Below are 21,956 nucleotides of genomic sequence, written 5' to 3'. Positions count from 1 at the left end.
GATTATCATTACCTTTAGCCTTGGCACCTGGTGAGTTTTATAGTGTTAATTATTACTCACTACGTAGAACATTACACAACATGCATATTTCGCAACGAGCTTCTTAAATATTGATGAGGTATTATAGGTGGCTTCGCGGGAAGCGTTCATTTATCATTTGTTTATTTTGCGTTTAATTACATTACTTTCTGTTTATGCATGTCAAAGGTACTAGTATACAGGAAGTTAATAATTATATTAATTGTTTCGTAACCTGGTTGTTTCTATTTCAAAATCAGCACATCATAGCATCCAATAAATAAACTATACTGTTCCTAAAAACGCTTGTATTATCTCATCAACTAGCGAGTAATTTTGTTAACACTTTTAATCTGAAATTAACGGCTTGATCTTATATCATTCACCATCGCTGGATCCTACGCAGTTCATTATATTGGGTAATTTTATGTTCTGCCAGCTGTGAAAATAACTGTGAAGAAGTGACTAAAGAAGGAGATAAATCACGTTATTTTCTATACACATTGGAACAGTAATTAAACAGAATACTCAAGATAATAAAAGCGTTTTTGTCTAAATAGTTGCGTATTCATTATTGATATGTTATTATGGACCTGTAACTAACAAAGTTGAGGAATCTAAAGGTAATTTGGCATAATAGATAGCTGAGAAAAATATGTTTATAAACACGTACAGCTATGATCAGTTCTGGATTATTACCACAAAAGCAACAGACTGAATCTTGTTTTACTTTTAAATATAAATTGTAAGTTATCTTTATGCTTTTAAAAACGTCAGATAAAATATCAATATTTAACCCTAGAAAACAAGGGTTAAAAACTCGTTGGTTCAGAAAGGGACCAGTGTCTGAACCTATTCTTTGTCATATCATCTGCGATTCAAGTTTTAAAGTTTAGCTCCACAGTGGCATACCAATACGTATGCGGACTTACAATGCTAGAAAGCGGGTTTCGATACCCGTGGTGGGCAGAGCACACATAGCCCACCGTGTAGCTTTGTGATTAGTTACAAACAAACAACTAATTAAAAGTTAACGTGTTAGTCTACGAGAGACACACGATTATTCTGTGCAATAAACCATAATTACGGAAAATACTACATATTAGTTTCTGTAATTTATTTGTTCAGCTATACAGAAAAGCCTGAGCTGAACTAGTTTAAGTCTAACCCCATTTACAAGTAAAAATACAACGCAATCTTTCTATAGCGAAAGTTACAAGTCTTCATTTTCATATAAATCGAAACGAGAGTCTTAACGCATCACACACAGGTGAAAAAAACAACAACAATACAAAACAATAGGAATTTCAACTAAAGGTCCGAGAGCTCCTGGATGGACAAATAATTTAATTGCTGTACTCGATATTTCAATTGGTGACTTACTGTAATCGTTGAGAGACATTCAAAACGTTTACAAACACCTCACTGAATGCTACAAGCTTTTGCAAGGGTCATGCGTGCAAGACACTGAAAACAGATCATCTGTTAAGTTTTGTGTCATAGATATAGGTCTAATACCTTGTAAAATGGACGGCAACTGTTTGTTGTGGAGACACAAGTGTAGAGGACGATGTTTCGAAAGTCTTCCGCCTTTCGTCTTCAAGTCAGTGTGTGTGTAGGTGCTGATGATTTTTTGTAGTGTCCTGGTGGATTTTTGAGAGCGTGTTGTGTTTGTTGGATTATCACTGTTTGATTGCAGGAGAGATTTCCTGTAAATTCAACCAATGGCAACCGTCCGGAATCTCTGTTAAGTGAAGGTTTAACAGTGATAAAATAGATTCTTTGATTTTACTCGTCTTTCAGAATTTGTCTGTGTCGATTATTCTAGTTTTTCCCAGTTTATTCTGTGTCCAGTTGACGTGACATGCTCTGCAATGGCTGAATTTTGTGTTTTTATGAGTCTTGTGCTATCTTTATGTTCTTTTATTTTTGTCGCGAGTTTTCTTCCCGTTTCTCCAATGTATGTATCGTTGCAGGAACATGGAATTTCATAGATGACGTTTTAGAGATTCTCTTTGGTAGGTCGCTGTATTTTTTTAATCAGAATGGACCTTAAGGTATTGTAGGATTTCAACTGGACTTCTATGTTGAATATTTTGGCTATGTGTTTGAGTTTTTTACTGAAATGTTGCAGGTAGATGGTGGTAGTGGTGGTGACTTTCTGATCTTTTCTTTCTTTCGTGGTCTTCTTCAAGGAGTTTTTGATGAAGCAGAAGGTGTAACCGTTCTGTTTAAAACTCTCTACGAGATGACTGTCTTATCGCGTATGTTTTCTGCTCTCTTGTTTAGGCATTGTATTATACCACGTTTTATCGAGGCTGGATGACAGGACTGTAAGTGTAGGTGTCTGTTCGTGTGGGTGGGTTTTCTGTATACAGTTGGGTTTATTTGTTTTGCTTGTTTGCTGATAAGTATGTCAAGAAACGGCAGACTCTTTTGTTCCTCTATTTCCATAGTGAAGTGGATTATTTTGTCTACAGAATTTAGATGTTCTAAGAGGGCTGTTAAGTTTTATGATCGTGGGACCAAATAACGAAGGTGTCGTCGACGTAACGTTTTATCGGTGTGGATGAAAGGGCTCTTTCTTCAAAGTCTTCCATGAAAATATCTGCTAGGACTGGAGAGAATGGTGATCCCATGGCTAGACCATCTGTCTGTTCGTAGAATTCCTCGTTGTATTGGAAATAGGTTGATTGTAGACAAATGGTTGTTAGTGCCATTATTACATCTATTTTCATATCAATTCTGTGTGGTAAAGAGTTGTCATTCAGCAGTAGTTGTTTAGTGATGTGAAGGGTTTCTGAGGTTGGAACATTATAAATAGATCTGTGACGTCAAAACTGACCATAATATCCTGGGATTTGATGTGTAGCTTTTTTTGTTGTTCTATGAAATCTGTCGAGTTTTGAATGTGATGTTCAGTGTTTCCTCGTAGTGGAGATAAAATTGGTACTAGAAAAGTAGCCAGTTGATGGCAAGGTGAGTTTTGAGCACTGACGATAGGACTTAGAGGTATATTAGGTTTGTGTACCTTAGGTAGTCCGTAGAACTGAGGAGGGAAATTTTCTTTGGATCTTAGGTTGAATCTACAGAAAATCTCTCCTCCAATCAGAAACAGTGATAATCCAACCAATCACAACACGCTCTCCACAATCCACCAGGACACTATAAAAAACCGTCAGCACCTACACACGCACTGACTTGAAGACGAAAGCCGGAAGACTTTCAAAACGTCGTCCTCTACACTTGTGTCTCCACAACGGGCAGTTGCCGTCCATTATACAAAGTTTCGTTATGAATATTCTGCCTAAACAATCTATGAAAGGTCTGTTACTGCATGTCTGGAAAGTCCTACATTCATTACCTGTTTGAAAATTTGATTTTCTTATTGTTTATTAATTAGTTGCTATTGTTTGTACATAATTTAGATTTAGAAGTTAAATAAATGTTGATATGCATTGAATTTATGATACTTGCCAACAAAATTTATACAAATAATTTCGTTTCTCGGTACAAATATATTTTAATATACAAACAATAAGACAATTTACAACAACAGTTATTACAAATAATGATCCATGTACAAAAGTTTTACAAAATTACGACCAATATTAAATCTTCTATCTGGTCTGGAACTTCCTTGAAGTCATATCGAGAGTTCACGATGAGCGAGTTAAGTTCAAGTTGATGTAGGTACAAATCATTTAAGAGGGAGCTGGCTAGTTCTGCTTTCTTCGTTGACCACACGTCGAGGTTTACACTGTTTTCGTAAAAATACTAATGTCCGATGTGACTCCGCTGAAGTTAAATGGTTTTTTAATATTCGAAATCTATAAATGGTTTGGGTTAAATATGAGAAATTTCCGATTAATAAGCGCTAATCACAGTTGTAGCTTCTAAGGTTTATTGTACACGATCTATAGAAAAACCAATAACATATACTGTTTCTTTGCGCTTCGCGTTGGTTAAATTTATAGGCGTAAGAGAGTTGCTTGAAATTTTAGCTTACACAACGGTATTGACGATACAGTAATGTTTCAGCACACACATATTGTTGATTGTTGCACTCGAGGCCATCCAGTGGCAAAGCGGTGTGTCTGCAGATTGTACTGCTAGAAACCGAACCGGGTTTCGATACCTGTGTTGGGCAGAGCACAGACAATCTTGTGTAGCTTTGTGCTTAAATATAAAACAAACAAAACAAATATTGCACTCGATAATTTTCTACAATTTTAGTGAATAGACGGGAATTTCACAATATAGATTTAACAGTATGAATTACGTATATTTCTTAATATATATTTAACTTAAACATCAATATTAAATTAGATAGATGATAGTAAATCCGTCAAATTATTTTGGCAATTTTGCAAACGTCTTCTATATTAATAGTGAATATTTATCATTTGAAGATGAACTACAATTAAACAATCCTACTTTGGTAAAAACTATAACCAGTCTGGTTCTTTCTTTATCTCAAACACCATTGACATTCAGTGGTGCTCTTACATATTAATATACAGGGAAGAAATTTGAACTTTATTCACTATAATAATAATTTTTAAATGCATATATTACGTCGATTATCTAGAAATATTGAGTATAAAGGCCTGTTTAGCACTTAATTTCGTACATGTGTTTAAAATTTCATACAGCCTTATTATAGGCCTAAGACTAAATTAAATAGGCCTAGGCTCTATTACTAGTACTAGGCTAAGGCAATGTAAGCATGCGATTTATTTTGCATTACTTGCCGAATATACGGTCCTCCATCACGTCGGATCTTTACAAGCCACTGTTGTTTTTTTTCTTTGTTTATTTTTCTCTGTTAACATCTGTGGAACAAGAGAGATTTGTAGTATTGTTATTGCTAGTCCACATCAGAACCTACCAGTGATACAATGTCATGCTTCTCGATTTAGGATAACGTGTATGGATATTTGTCTGAATGGACTCTAGTTTTTTATATTACATTAGCAACCGTAGCAAAGGAACTTAAAATACTTTTCTTTTTACAAAAGTTTAACAAAAATGTTCTATTGTGATCATATATTTAATTGTCTTCCGGCTCATAAACGAGAGCTATTGGATGTAGGTGTAGGTTACCAATAATGTTAAGACATTTCTAACAAGTTACGGCTAACGTAAAATTTACTCATAACTTCTTTTCAGTACAGCACAGCATCTGTTTCAACACTTGCTTGATTCTGGAGTTTGTTATTTATCGTAGTATGGATTGTACAACCACATCTTACCATCTTGACGGAATCTAGTTTTATCAGCATTAGCATCATATCAACTTTTCATTTTATAATTTGCTGATTTAACTTTTTTTAAGATAAAGTCATGTAAGTCATCAGCAATAGTTCTTACTCTTTCCATATATCTTGTATAAGACTTCTGAATGACTCCTTTCCAGATGAGAACACAAAAGGTTTAGTCACACTTTCAGTTTCCTTCCAAACACAAGTTGGATGATGTGTTGCAGGTAAATTAATGTACTGCTGTATGATAGCTCATTAAAAGCAGTGCAAGATATTGATTCTACTCTTTCTGATGTTTGTCCACATACACGGCCATTTGGCTTAACATTCTATAGTTGGAACTCTCGACCATGCCATCAGTAAATGGATGAAGAGCTAACATCCTTATCTGTTTAATCCCGAGGTTTCAGTGCATTTCTGCAAGTAAGTCTAACTTAAAATTCTGTCTTTCATACAAGTGAAGATTCACATGTACACCAAATCTTGAGACAAATTCATTAACGAATTTTTGCAAGAGTTTTTGTTTCCTACTTAAAAACAGTATATGCTGGCCATTTGGTGAAGTAGCCCATAATAACCATAATGTATCTATTTTCACTGTTAATTTGTGAGAGATGAACCAACATATCAACAATAACTCTTGTTAAACTCCAACAGGAACATTATCTTATTTGTTCCACTCTTTTTAAAACCATAATAACCATTTTGTCTGGCTGTTGGAAGGTCGTTTACATGAGGGAATTATTCAAAATGTAGACTTTGTTTGTTGTTAAGCATGAAGATACACAGCAAGTTATCTGTGCTGTGGTCATCATGACTAGTGAAAAAATATTTTAGTGCTATAAGCTTTCAGATTTATCATTAAGCCACAGGGGGCCAAAATGTAGAAACTGTAAAGTAACAAATATAATCATTATTTCTGTCTACTGGTATCTTTCAAATTCTGGCATAATAATCACAAAGAATCTCACTGATTGTGTCTGATACATCTTTAATTTTGGGCTTTATGGAACGACTGTTTGCCGTGAAAGTCTTTCTGTATTATTCTCGAGGCATTGAAAAATTAGATTCATATTCATACTTGGTGCTTGATCAGACTTCAAATAGGTGTTGGATTACATCAGTTCTTTTTTTATCACTGATGGATGCCACATCATAGATATATTTTGCTGTACTTTAGGGAGGTCATCTTTTCTATCTTGTGCTTCCATCTTCTTACAGTATTTATGTGGTTTTTGACATAATGTGTTAGTAACTTCCATAGCTCTGCACGGTAATGTATGATTTTAAGTTATTCTTCTGAAATTTGTTGTTGTTTTTTAATTTCACGCAAAGCTACACTAGGGATATCTGCGCTAGCAGTGTAAGACTAAAGGGAAGGTAACTAGTCATTACCATCCACCTCCAAATCTTGAGCTATTCCTTCACCAATTAATATTGGGATTGACCGTCACATTATAACGCCTCCACGGCTGAAAGAACAAGCATGTTTGATGTGACAGGGATTTGAACCCGCGACCTTCAGATTACGAGTCGAGGGCCTTAACCACCTGGCCATGCCGGGTCCCTGGAATTTTTAGGGACATCTTACTACTGGACATTCTGGATTACAAACATTCACTAGCCACTTCAGGTGTGTGATCTGGCCAGGGAACACTTTTGTACAGGTAAGAACACCAGTCTATTATTTACAAGTCTTCTGCAAGTTTCTTTAGTCCCTTCTTTTTTCTATATTATATTTTGGAACTTTGATCTTGATACTTATTTCTGGTATAAAATCCAATCGAATCTGTTGGATAAGGGAAAAAAAAAGACAGAAAAGTAGAATAAAGAGATATACTGTCTAAAGAGTATATGTTAGATTGTTAGTTATTAAACACAAAGCTACACAATTGGTTATCTGTGCTGTGCCTACCTCGAGTAGTGAAATTCGGTTTTTAGCGGTGTGATTATTCAGTCTTTCCGCTGAGCACCATTACGGCACTATTTAAAAAAGAAAGACATAAACATTGAAAAATATCAAGAAGAAACTTACAGCAAATTAAAAAAGGAAGAATACAGTTTTATTAGCATCAAAACAGCAACGTTTTGTTTTATCGCTAGCTGCTTTAATTCTTTTACAGGGAAATTTATATATTCATGTCATCAATAGTGTTCCTTTTTACAATAACTCGTAACTAACAATGAATGGTATTGATTCCATCCTGACACCAACTGTTCTAATGTTTTTCTTTCATTTACAGGTTCTTTACAAATAGCTGGTGAAAACAATTTAAGGTGAAAAGAATACATTACTTTACTTCCTTCTTTAACATTTCTACAAGCTTGGACGCTTGTAACCTATAGTAAAGTTTTATAGGCCTATGTTACAAAGGACGTTAAAATCTTTCTAACCTAAACTTTAATGAACTTACTTATACAAATAAACTCGTTGTGTGCAATATCTAAAACACTGACTCATTCACTATACTTTCTATCCTGAAAACTTTGCAAATTATCTCGTTTTTACAGATTAAGCCTTTTTCAAGATATTTCGCCAGGTCACTGGATTATTACACTAGCGAAGACACGAAGCTCACTCTGACTAACAAACAAATAACAAACATTAAAATTATAGCTTAGAACACAATATATCCATTAGGAGAGCAGGATTTCAATGCTCTACATAAAGAACCTTTTTATTCGTAACATTCGTCTTTCTTGTAGAACTAATTTTCATTTATATTGAGCTTTTGACCTAATAACTTGGCATTTGAAACTTTCGAATGTATGTAACTTGAATTATGAACCACAGTTACTTTTACAACAACTGAAATAGTGTTTCAAACTTTAAAACAAAATGTTAGTGGCATTTTTATCTCGTGAAATAATTTCCAGAATAATTTATTCTTCGAAGAGTTTCACGAAAGGCGGAAAATTCCATGCGTATAATAAACTAATAAACACTTAAAATGACATATTTTACAAAAGGAGATTAAATATAATGCTCAGGAAACAAAACCAAAACCCATTTCTCTTATACAACTTATAAACAAATAGCTGGCTTCACAGCTTCATAACTGTCAAGAAAGACTGATTAAGGCTTACATACTTTCGAAGTCTTAACGAATTAAATGACGTCTATTTAGTAGTTTCCTTTTGTTTTTCATAGCAGCATGCCACGCATACAAACCGTGTATTGGAGCTATAGGCAGAGAGAGATCACAGCAATAGAAAAGATTTGGCATGAACTTCGGGACATACACATCAAAGTTGTTTACGGTTTAAGGGATATTGCAAGAGAAATACCAATCTTGTCATGCAATTTTAAATTTGTAGGGATTCTTTTTTAGTCATGAATATTAAGCTTTAAATAATAGTTTTTCATGTATTATGTTTTTCTTAATGTAATTAAAATTTGACGATTTTCCTTTAAAACATTTGTATGACGTGCTGCTAAACTGAGTAGGTTTTAAGCTTTTTTATTGTTTGATAAATCATTTTTCCATTTATTACTTACTCCATCTATATCAAAACTTTTGAAAATGTATGTGGAACAAAAGATCAGCCACTCTCTTTCTCGTATCGTAAAATAAACTTTTTATTAATTATTGAAAAAAAGAAAATATTTTGCAATTAAGCGCACTAAAATAACGTTAAATTACTCGTTTAATGTTATTACACTAAATAAATTTTAAGGAAAATCTGGAACTGTGTGTTTTTTTTTTCAAAGCAAAGCTAAATTATGCCATCTGCTGTATCCCGCGAGGGAAATCGAACCCTTGACTTTAACGTCGTAAGACTGTAGTCTTACTGCTGTCCCAGCGTGGGACACAATGTTAGAACAAGTAATACATATTCAAGAAGTTGCAACCTTCTATATTTCAGGAATAAGTTTTGATTGTTTTTTGTAATTTACCAAGAAACAACCCAATAATTTATTATTTAAAATGTGCTATTATTAGTTTTTTAATAGGTAACATTTAAATTACCTAACAATAATTCTGCCTCTCGGTATTATTTTTAGTAAGTTTATGTATTTTTTATGAATTATATTATGTTTTACATTTGAATGTTAACTTTTATTATTGTATCTCTTGGTTTAGGTTTAATAATTTTAAAGACAATATTGCGAAAAGTTCTAAAATTAGGCATATATTTCATATTTGTGTTGATGTCATTCTTTCAAAAATTCTTGTTTTGGTTTGTTTTGAATTTCACGCAAAGCTACACGAGGGCTATCTGCGCTAGTCGTCCCTAATTTAGCAGTGTAAGACTAAAGGGAAGGCAGCTAGTCATCACCACCCACCGCCAACTCTTGGGCTACTGTTTTACCAACGAACAGTTGGATTGACCGTACATTATAACGCCCCCACGGCTGAAAGTGCGAGCATATTTGGTGCGACAGGGATTAAAACCTGCGACCTCAGATTACGAGTCAAGTGACTTAACCACCTGGCCATGCCGAGCCAGTTCTTATTTTAAGGTTCTTTTTAATTTGCTTTAACCACAGACGTTTTTTTTAAGAAGTAAGGAAATATCTCTTGCGCGCTTGGCTTTTTGTTTTGTTTTGAATGAAAGTTTTAGTCAGCAATCTTTCCTTTTCTGTTGAAAGCTAACAAACCGTTGAATCAACATCATTGTGTTTACCACCTCTGAGACATTGAATGGTACTAACAATAATGAAAGACAATAATTTCAGATTTAAATGGCGAAATGTTTATTTTCGTAAATTCTGATATTTCAATCCTCGCCTTTTATATTTACAATTATTAACATTTTTTTATAGAGAGTATGTGTGTGTGTGTTTTCTTATAGCAAAGCCACATCGGGCTATCTGCTGAGCCCATCGAGGGGAATCGAACCCCTAATTTAGTGTTGTAAATTCATAGATTTACCGCTGTACTATTTTAAAAAAACCAGAAAAACACCTTTACGGCTGAGGTAGTTATACAGATTCAAGAAGTAACTTTCTACTTGTTCCTTGATATCATTTCCTTTTACTTTAGAAAGGATTTTGACTGATAAATTTAATGATACGAAGCACAATAACTGCTTAGGCCTAAAAATATAATTAAATACAGTGTCAGACGCTAGGTTTAATTTACAACGTTGGTTTAGGTTTGGTTTGTTTGGAATTTCGTGCATAGTTACATGAGGTTTATTTGCACTAGTCATCCCTAATTGAACACTGAAAGATTAGAGGGAAGACAGCTAGTCATCACGAACCAACGCCAAACCTTTGGCTCCTCTTCTACCAACGAATACAGGGATTGACCGCTACATTATAACGCCTCCACGACTGAATGGGTGAATATGTTTAGTGGGGTCGGGGTTCGAACCCACGATCCTAAGATTGTGAGTCGAGCCCTCTAACCGCCTGGCCATGCCACGCCGAAAAACAAATCTGTGATGTTTTGATTTCTTATCATAGGAAAAGAATTAACTTTCAATTTTACCGCTAGTACTTGAGATAAATGAATTAAAATGTCATCTTAGTGTTGGATTGCATTGAATAAAAAAACTATTTTGAGAGATACCTAAGTGATTTAAGTTGAAGGTAAATTTGTTACTGAGTGATATAGAAAAAGTTTTTCGTTTATGCATGTGACTTAAATTATAGACTAGGTATTTTTTATGACTGGGTATGTACTCTATTAATGTTTAAAGGATCATTTTGGTTACTAAAATCTGAATATTTGGCTCCTTCTCTGACAAGAGAGAAGGCTTACCAAATTGAATTGCTATATAGCCGTGCTGTTTTATCTTTTGTTTTTTTAACTCTTCCCGGAGACTATTCATGAGTGAGTGAAATCGTCTGGTGTTTATATTTATATTGGTTGAGATATTTAACAAATTATTCTCTAATCTAAAATTGTAGAAAACCTCTTTTTTTTTTTTTAGGATTCTTGAACAAAGTGACATGAAATTTATTAATCGTTAGAATATGTTAGAACCGTCCTTTAATAAACGTCCCGTTATTGCTGCGTCAAGGATTCCATTGTTACGTAATTGATTAGTAGATAGGTGAGGTATATCAATCCTAGTTTTCCAGTTTTCTGTCATTATAATCTAGGACTAACTAAAATAAAAATATTAAATTTATAGGCTGAGAATCTTCTAACCAAGTCAGATTTGTTTAAATTATATACAAAATTAATTTCCCAACACGTAACAATTTGTTATTAATACGTCACAAAATCAAGCATAAATGGTTAAACAGTTGACAACGTTTTCTAAGTACATTCAAAAATTTACTACGTAATTGCGTATGATCTATTTATATGCACTGTTGAAGCAAACCAAAATAATAACTGCAGGTAAAATCATGTTTCAAGTATATTGTAAAACTTTATTCAGTATTAACGTGTAAGAATTTCCCAAATCTTGAGAGAAACTAGCCTTTTCATTCGCTTTCTTTTTCACGATTTTAGACGAAATTCATTACTCATAAAGTTATGTATGACTGTAGAAATGATTGTTTTCTTTTCTTTTACCATTGGTAAATATATACTTGACTGTTTATAAAATTTAATATTTGAAACAACTGTGCTAATTTGGCAAACTATTATTTATCAAGTTCGAAACGTGAGTGATAAGAAATATTGGTGTTTCATATCAGAGCGAGGGTCGATCTTGCAGTAAAACTTTATATTTCGAAGGTGGCAACCAAGGATCGAATCCTTTTAGTATCACAACGTATTTTCCGCATTTTATTAAGCTGTCGGTGCCTCGGTGCGTTATAAAAATGAGAGTCAGTCCTTTTGTGTGGATGGTAGGGTGCTGCTGACTGAATGTCTTCCCTTCTAATCATTAGTTTAAAATATGGACGTCGACAGATAACAAAATACATAACACTATAAAATATTAACATAAGAAATACGCGACACTTGTTATGCTCGAGTAATGCAAAGACGTAAAAAAAGTTATATAATAATTTTGGTGCATAAAAATATTTAATTCAACAACTTTTATGATCCTACGAAATCTATACTTTATTTTGAACATATTGTTTAACTGCTTTAATTGTTATGATGTGCTTTCTACTCTTAGGGTTTTTATTGTTCACTGCATACACTCAATGACTGTTTGTTTGGAGTTAAGTTCAAAGCTATACAATGGGCTACCTGTGCTTTGCCTACCGTAGATAATTAACGATTCTGATTGTAAGATTAGAGTAACTATAACTCTAAATTTACGTAAGAAACAAACAAAACCAAAACCAGAAACGAATCTAATTATACACTTGTTTAAAATACACAGTCACAAATTTCAGATGTTTATATCAATCATTTCAAAAATTGTTTCTTTGGCTACTGTTTAAAAAAACAACAAAGAAACGTGCTCTACTTGGAAAACTAAAATGTGACTTGATATTTCTGAATTCATAGAGTCAAGAACTTTGCCAAGAAGCGAAACAAATGTAACCATAAATAGAACGTAAGGTATCATGGCTTCAGACGACAGCGTTGTTTCTCCCATGAACATGTCACCTTTATTGCACGTAGTTTTATTTGATACAAGGTGCTATGTTTTAAAAATATCGAGAGTCTGATAGAAACCTTCAACAGAGTACCTGATAGATACTTTACAGCAAATTGTTTAGTCTTTAGTAACATGTCTGACACATATCTTCAGAAGTCTCTAGAATATATCTTCAGAAGTCTCTAAAATATATCTTCAGAAGTCTCTAAAATATATCTTCAGCAGAGCATCCGTTACTTATAATGAATAAAGTATCTAATGTATACCTTCTGTACAATACCTATTACATATCATCAATAAAGTGGTTTTTATACAGATATGTAGAATAAAATCTGATGTATATCTCCAATAATGTCTGATAATGTCTTCAATAAAGTGTCTGATACATGTTAGAGTATTTCTTTATATCTTCAATGGAATGTTTGATATGAATAAATATCTTCATTAGAGTGTCAAACACATATTCTCAGTAAAATGAGAGATATATATCTTCAGAATAGTTTATTATCTTCATCAGGGTTTCTAATATATATATATATGTTATCATGTCTGATACATATCATCAGTAGAGTGTACTATGCGTTTTCTTCAGGGTGTGTAGCATATATTTATAATATTGTGTGTAATACTTATCTCTAGTAGGATGTGTAGTACATATCTTCAGTCCAGTATGTAGTGCATATTTTTAGTAGGGTGTGTAGTACATATCTTCAGTACAGTATGTAGTACATATCGGTAGTAGGGTATGTAGTACAGATTTTTAATAGGGTGTGTAGTACATATTTTCAGTACAGTATGTAGTACATATTTTTAGTAGGGTGTGTAGTACATATCTTTAGTAGAGTGTGTGATACATTTCTGTAGCAGGGTGTGTAGTACATATTTATAGTAGTGTGTATCTGTAGTGGAGTCTCTTGTACATATCTTTAGTAGGGTGTCTAGTATATAAGTATTCTGATGAACTATAATATTAAGCAAAAAGGCTTGTTGGCACTGGTTATAGTAGAGGTAACGTGACGGACCTATTGTAACATACTTTGATTTCAGGCAGAAGTTCTGTTGACGCTGTTATTGATTGACTCACTCAGGGAACAATAAGACAAGTTTGCTGGCTCTCTAGTTTTCGTGACGATAGTAAATGTATTTCAAATAAAATACTAGATATAATATACAACCGGTGTTAAACATAAAAATATTAAAGTGTTATTAATGCTTATCCTAAAATGTGACGAATTGTAAATATCTAAAATAAGATATATTTGATATATATATTAAGATATATATAATTATATCTCAATTACTATATCATTCACACCATAAGAGCCGTCGCTTATCAACAATGATGATATAAATAGCGCTTAGACCACCCCTATCCCTTGTTTCGATGTGTTTGATGAGGCCTGATTTTAAGCGAAACGTCTTCTCAATAAAGGATAGAGCAGATATAATGTGTAAACAGATCTCGACATATTTCTTTATACTTTCGGTTGTATTTTCTTAAAACGTATCTTCAATAGGTTGTGCGATATATACCTTCAGTAGAGTTTGTCTAATACTTATATTCAGGATAGTGTCTAGAACCTACTTTCAGTAGAGTTTGTCTGATAGTTATCTTCGTGATAGTGTCAAGTATATACGCGAAGTATAAGCAGGATAGCATCTAGATTATATGTTCAGTAGAGTTTGTCTGATATTTATAATCAGGACAGTGTCTAGCATATACTTTCAACAGAGTTTGTTTACTACTTATAATCAGAATAATGTCTTGTATCAGTAGAGTTTGTTTGATACTTATAATCAGAATAATGTCTTGTATCAGTAGAGTTTGTTTGATACTTATAATCAGGATAATGTCTAGTATATACCTTCAACATAATTTGTTTAAATACGTATCAGAATAGTGTCTAGCATATATCTTCAGCAAAGTTTGGGTCATACATATCTTCAGGATAGTGTCTAGTATATATTTTTAGCAGAGTTTATATGGTATTTATAATAAGGATAGTGCTAGTATATACTTTCAGTAGAGTTTCTTTAATACTTATCTTTACGATAGTATCTTGTACATACCTTAAACAGAGTTTGTCTGATACTTATCTTCTGAATAGTGTAAAGTATATACCTTCTGTAGAGTTTGTTTAACATTTATCGTCAGGATAGTGCCTAGTACATACTTCAAAAGAGTTTCTCTTGTACTTATCGTCAGGATACTGTCTGGTATATATTTCAGTTATGATTGTCTGATAGTTATAATAAGAATAACGTCTAGTATATATCTCCAGTGTACTTTGTCTGATACTTATAATCATCATAGTGTCTAGTATATATCTTCAGCAGAATTTGTCTGATACTTGAGACAAATTCAATAACGAGTTTTTGCTTCCTGCTTAAAATCAGTATGTGCTGGCCATTTGGTGAAGTAGCCGATAATAACCATAATGTACCTATTTTGACTGTTACTCTGTGAGAGATGAACTAGCACATCAACAATAACTCTTATTAAACTCCAACAGGAACATTATCTTATTTGTTCCACTCTTTCTAAAACCATAATAACCATAGTGTCTAGTATATAAATTGAACAGAGTTTGTTTAACAATTATCATCTGGAGAGTGTCTAGAATATATTTCCAGTGAGGTTTGTCTGATATTTATATTTATTTCGGTGTCTAGTGTATATCTTGAGTAGAGTTTGTTGAATACTTATGATTAGTATAGTGTCTAATACATACTTTTAGTAGTGGTTGTCTGATACTCATAATCAGTATAGTGTCTAATGCATAATTTTAATAGAGGTTGTCTGATACTCATAATCAGTATAGTGTCTAATACATAATTTTAGTAGAGGTTGTCTGATACTCATAATCAGGATAGTCTCGAGTATATACCTTGAACAGAGTTTGTTTCATACTTATAACCAGGAAAGTGTCTTGTACATACCTTCAATAGAGTTTGTATGATACTTATAATCAGATTAGTGTCTGGTATATACATTGAAGAGAGTTTGTGTGATACCTACCTTCAGGAAAGTGTCTTGTATATACCTGCAGTAAAGTTTGTTTAACACTTATCTTCAGGATAATGTCGAGTATATATCTTCAGAAGAGTTTGTTTGATACTTATAATCAGGATAGTGTTTAGTATACATCTTCAGTAGAGTTTGTTTACTACTTATCATCAGGATAGTATTTAGTATATACCTTCAGAAGAGTTTAATATTTATCTTCAGGAAATTGACTAGAATATACCTTAAACAAAGTTTGGTTAATACATATCATTAGAATAGAGTTTAGTATATATCTACAGTAGACTTTGTCTGTTACTTATAATCAGGATAATGTCTCAGTATATATCTTCAGTAGAGTTTGTCTGATACTTATCGTCGGGATAATATCTAGTATATATCTTTAACACAGTTTACGTAATAGTTCTCAAGAGGATAGCGTTTAGTGTATACCTTCAACAATGTTTGTTTAATACATTCATCAAAATAGTGTCCAGTAGATATATCAACAGAGTGTTTCTGATGCTTATCATCAGGGTAGTGTCTAGTTCATACTTTCAAAAGAATTTGTCTTATATTTATCTTTAGGATAGTGTCTAGTTCATACCTTCAACAGAATTTGTCTTAAATTTAATTTCAGGATAGTGTCTAGCATATACCTTGAACAAAGTTTGTTTAATACTTATCATTTGCATAGTGTCTATTATACACCTTCAGTAGAGTTTGTTTAAAACTTATGATGAGGATATTGTAAAGTGTATACGTTCAGTAGAGTTTGTCTAATACTTTTCTTCGGGGTATTGTCTAGTATATGCCTTCAGTAGAGTTTGTCTAATACTTATCATCAGGATACTGTCTAGTATATATTTTGAACAGAGTTTTTTAATACTAATTATTAGGATAGTGTCTAGTATTTAACTTCAACAGTGTTTGTTTTATAGTTATCATCAGTAGTGTCTATAATATACTTTCAGTAGAGTTTGTGTGATACTTATAATCATGGTAGTGTCTAAAATAAATCTTCAGTAGAGTTTGTCTGATACTTATAATCAGGATAATGTCTAGTATGTAACATCAACAGAGTTTATTTAATACTTGTCATTAAGCTAGTGCTTAGTACATACATTTAGAAGAGTTTGTTAAAAGTTTATCATCAGGATAATATGTAGTATATACCTTCACTATAGTTTGGCTGATACTTATCTTGAGTATACTGTCTAATATGTACATTTAGTAGAGTTTGTTTAAAATTTATCATCAGGATAGTGTCGAGTATATACGTTCAGTAGAGTTTGTTTAATACTTTTCTTCAGGATATTGTCTAGTATATACCTTCAACATAGTTTGTCTGATACTTATAATCAGTATAATGTCTGGTATACACTTTCAACAAATTTGTTTAATACGTATTATTAAGATAATGTCTCTTCAACATAGTTTGTCTGATACTTATCATCAGGATAGTATCTAGTATATGTTTTTAACAGAGTTTATTTTATAGTTATCATCTATATAGTGCGTAGTGTATAACTTCAACAGTGTTTGTTTAATATTTTCATCAAAATATTGTTGAGTACATATTTCAACAGAGTGTTTCTGATACTTATCATCAGGATAGTGTCTAGTTCGTACCTTCAACAGAGTTTGTCTTATATTGATCTTCAGGATAGTATCTAGTATATAACTTGAGCAGAGTTTGTTTAACAGTTATCATCTGGAGAGTGTCTAGAATATATCTCCAGTAAGGTTTGTCTGATATTTATGAACAAGATTATTTCTAGTATATATCTTCAATAGAATTTGTCTGACACTTATAATCAGGATAGTGTTTAGTTTATACTTTCAACAGAGTTTGTTTAATATTTATCATCAGGATAGTGTCTAGTGTATAGCTTGAAGAGAGATTGTCTGATACTTATCATCAGGATAGTGTATGGTTTATACCTTGAACATGGTTTGTTTAATGCGTATCATCAGTTATGGTGTCTAGTATACTCGTTCAACAGAGTTTGTTTAATACTTATGATTACGATTGTGGCTAGTATATACCTTCAGAAAATTTTGTCTGATACATATTATGAGGATAGTTTTTATCATATATCTTCAGTATAGTTTGTTTCATACTTATCCTCAGGAGAGTGTCTAGATATATCTTCAGTAGAGTTTTATGATACTTATAATCAGGTTAGTGTCTAGTATATACCTCCAACAGAGTTTGTTTGATACTTATAATCAGGATAATGCCTAGTATACACCATCAACAAGATTGTTTAATACTTATTATTTGGATAGTGTCTAGTATATACGTTCAGGAGAGCTGGTCGGATATTTATCATCAGGATAGTGTCTAGTATATATCTTCAGTAGAGTTTGTTTAATTGTTATTTTCAGGATGGTATCTAGCATATACCTTGAAAGACTTTGTCGGATACTTATAATCAGGATTGTGGCTGGTATATAACTCCAGTAGAGTTTGTGTGATGCTTATAATCAGGATAATGTCTAGAATGTATCTTCAGTACAGTTTGTCTGATACTTATAATCAGGATAGTGTGTAGTATATATCGTCAGAAAGGTTTGTGTATAGTTATTTTCAGCGTAGTTTCTAGTGTAAACTTTTAGTAGTATTTGTCGAACACTTATCATCAGGATAGTGTCTAATATATGCCTTCAGTAGAGTTTGTCTGGTATATATTTTCAGTAAAGTGAAACTAGTATATTGTCTGTGAAGTTCTGGTTACATATCATCAGTAGAATGTGTTTTATACACATCTTTAGGATAGTAAATGTGGTATAACTTGATTATACTGACCCATACATATGCTCAGTTTGGTTTCTATATACATGTAGTAGAGTATCTGGTATATATCTTTATAGATCTTTTTCTATGTAGCTTGAATAGAGTACCTGGTATATATGTTTATTTGAATGTACTTCAAATTTATACAAACACGTGTTAAATAGTCAGTGATGTCGAGAAAACCCATTTGTAAAGAAAAATATATATGTAGAAAAGGCTCGTTTGGGTTGGGAAAATTTTTTTACGTAAAGGAGCGAACAACGTTTCGACCTTCTTCGGTCATCGTCAGGTTCACAAAGAAAGAAAGAGGTAACTGACCGGAATCTGGCCACATGTTTGAAAGAGGTTGTGTAACTGAGTGTCGGGATGTAGAGGGCGTGTTTTGATGCTTTTTTTCTTTGTGAACCTGACGATGACCGAAGAAGGTCGAAACGTTGTTCGCTCCTTTGTGTAAAAAAAATTTTCTCAACCCAAACGAGCCGTTTTTACATATATATTTTCGTGTTAAATAGTGTTATATAACTTCGTAAATGGCGTATTGAACAACCACAGTGGAGACCCTGGGATACATCTATACTATAATTAGTTTTACATACTATCCGTGAATTGTATAGTTTATATTTGAACCTGAATATCTTACGGTAATCTTCAGTGTAGACACATTTAATGGACTGTTTGGTATAACGTTCAAATGAATGTCCAATAAACACATTAAAACGTGTTAAGTCAAAATGTTGAATATAGTGTTGGGGAGAAGCTTTAATATAAATCTTTTCATTATAATATATCTGATATAAGATTTTAATACCACGTCTACCAGAAGCCTTTAGTCGGGCGTTTGATATCAATCTTAAAATAAATCTAGTTTGGATACTTAGCTAGGTATGAATATTCAAAGAACGTTTGTTAGTGTTTGTTTCACACACATCTTCAGTGAAGTGTCTGGTACGAGTACACAGTGTAGTATTTTGTAAGAGGTTCAAAAATATTAAAGTATTTATTACAGATGTATGGTAAAATACGTGGCGTTATATTCCACACGCCAAATGCTTATTTAAACTTTTATTGAGAAAGCATGGGAATGAATGACAATGTTTTTAGAAGAGATGAAGTGTTAAGATGGCCATACAGAAGGCTACTTTTCCCATTGTCTGTACTTGTAACATTTACGGCAAACAAGAAATATGCGATAGGGTCAATCTCCTCAATCATTTTCTTGTAAATTCTTCATTACGTTAGACATATTTTGCTTATATGTAACACAGAGACATGTTTTTATAATGTGTAGTATGCAGACGCACTCTGTGGTCCGGCGTGGCCAGGTAGTTAGCGCACTCTATTCGTAATCAAAGGGTCGTGGGTTCGAATCTCTGTCACACCAAATATGCTGGTTAAAAAGCCGTGGGAGTGTTATAATGTGCAGTCAATCCCATTATTTGTTGATAAAAGGATAGCCCAAGAGTTGGCGGTGGGTGGTGATGACTAACAGCCTTCCCCCTATATTTACGCTGCTAAATTAGGGACGGCTAACGCAGATAACCCTCTACACGAGGGTAAAATAAAAACAAAACAATTAGACATACTCCACTGGCGCATAACATAGAGATATGCTTCACAGATGTGTAACATTAATACACTTTACAGATGCGAAGTAGATAGATATACTTCATGCTTGCGTATCATAAAGACGTACTTTACTGACATTTAACATAAAGACACAACTTACATCTAACATATATAGTCTGTATTGATTTGTAGCTTTATTTCTTTACTGTTGTATAATATAAACATTAGGACATGCTTTGCTGACGTGTAAATTAATGATATACTTTATTATCGTGTAACAGAAGGACGTACTTTAGTGATGAGTAAGTCAAAGATATACTTTACTGACGTATAACGTAAATACATAGTTTAGTGATGTGTGACGTAAGTACAAATTTAAGTGACGTATATGTTAAAGGCATACTTTACTGACAAGTAAGTTGAGGTCATGCTTTAATAGGTAACATAAGGACAGACTTTTTTGACGTTTAACATAAGAACGTGCCTTACTGACGTGTAGCGTAGTAACATGTAACTAAATTTGGTTACGTATACTTTTATTGCTAAAACAAAAGAATAACAGGAAATAAATTTAAAATTAAATTTAGAACGCACTAGAAAATATAAAAGTAGGAGTCACTTTATTTGACTGTATTGTACAGATTAACAAGCACATAGATATCTATCAACCCTTGAAATATTCATCCGTCGTATATAGGGGGCGTCTGAATTTTGGCTCTATCCAAGCACGAAAGGCCGAGTTAATCCTAGGTAGGTTCCAGCGCATCGTTACTGCCATGCTTAATTCACGCTATATAGAGACAGTTTTTGTTATTTTGAATTTCGTGCAAAGCTACTCGAGGACTATCCGCGCTAGCCGTCCCTAATTTAGCAGTGTAGGACTAGAGGGAAGGCAGCTGATCATCACCACCTACCGCCAACTCTTGGGCTACTCCTTTACCAACGCCTTAACACACTTGGCCATGCCGAACCATCTAAAGAGAAAGAACAACGTCGCTGATCGTGTTGTTGGTAAGTTGCTAGCTGAACGTAGGGAAACTGGCAGCGTGGATCATTGAAGAATGAAACGAATACGCTTCACATTATTCAACAATAATGGAAACATCGTTTCCAAAATTGTTTCGAATTACAATAACAGTAGGTGGAACACATGCTGCAAAAAAAATATTCATTAAAGTGACCATGGTTCCAGGCTTTTCGGACAATCTCTTGTCTCACGGTGGGTCAGCGGTAAGTCTCTGTATTTATAACGATAAAATCAGGCAGGCGTTTGATCACCTTCGGTGGACACGGCAGATAGCCCGATGTAACTTTGCTGTGAAAAGAACACACGTAAACACACACGTATAGCTTCTCTATTGCTCCCCAGTGGCACAGCGGTACGTCCGTGGACTCACAACGCTAAAATTCGGGTTTCGATACCCGTGATGGGCAGAGCACAGATAGCCCATTGTGTAGCTATGTGTTTATTAATTGTAATTCAAATAATTCTATATCACATAGAAGTGACAATTCGAAATATTGTATAGAAGTCCATAAAATCATTTTACAATTGCAATAAATGAACTGAAATCGAGACTAGATTCGAACCCAGAATTTTACCCAGCTGAAAGATGCCCAGTCTTTTCTTCTTAATTTGGAAAGGATAGATATTTTGGTAGGACTCTCGAGTTGTACTATTAATGTTTTAAGTCATTACTATTTATTTCTGTTACTAAGAAGTAGACTTATGTTGATAAGTTTAGTCTAGGTTTAAATAGACATAACAATCACCATAGGGTCAAAGTATAACAGTTAAACCAAAAAGCACAAGGAAAAGTCATCTTAATTTTGTGACTAG

Source organism: Tachypleus tridentatus, chromosome 13, assembly GCF_004210375.1.
Source record: "Tachypleus tridentatus isolate NWPU-2018 chromosome 13, ASM421037v1, whole genome shotgun sequence".
NCBI lineage: Eukaryota > Metazoa > Arthropoda > Merostomata > Xiphosura > Limulidae > Tachypleus > Tachypleus tridentatus.
This window is presented reverse-complemented; position numbering follows the sequence as displayed.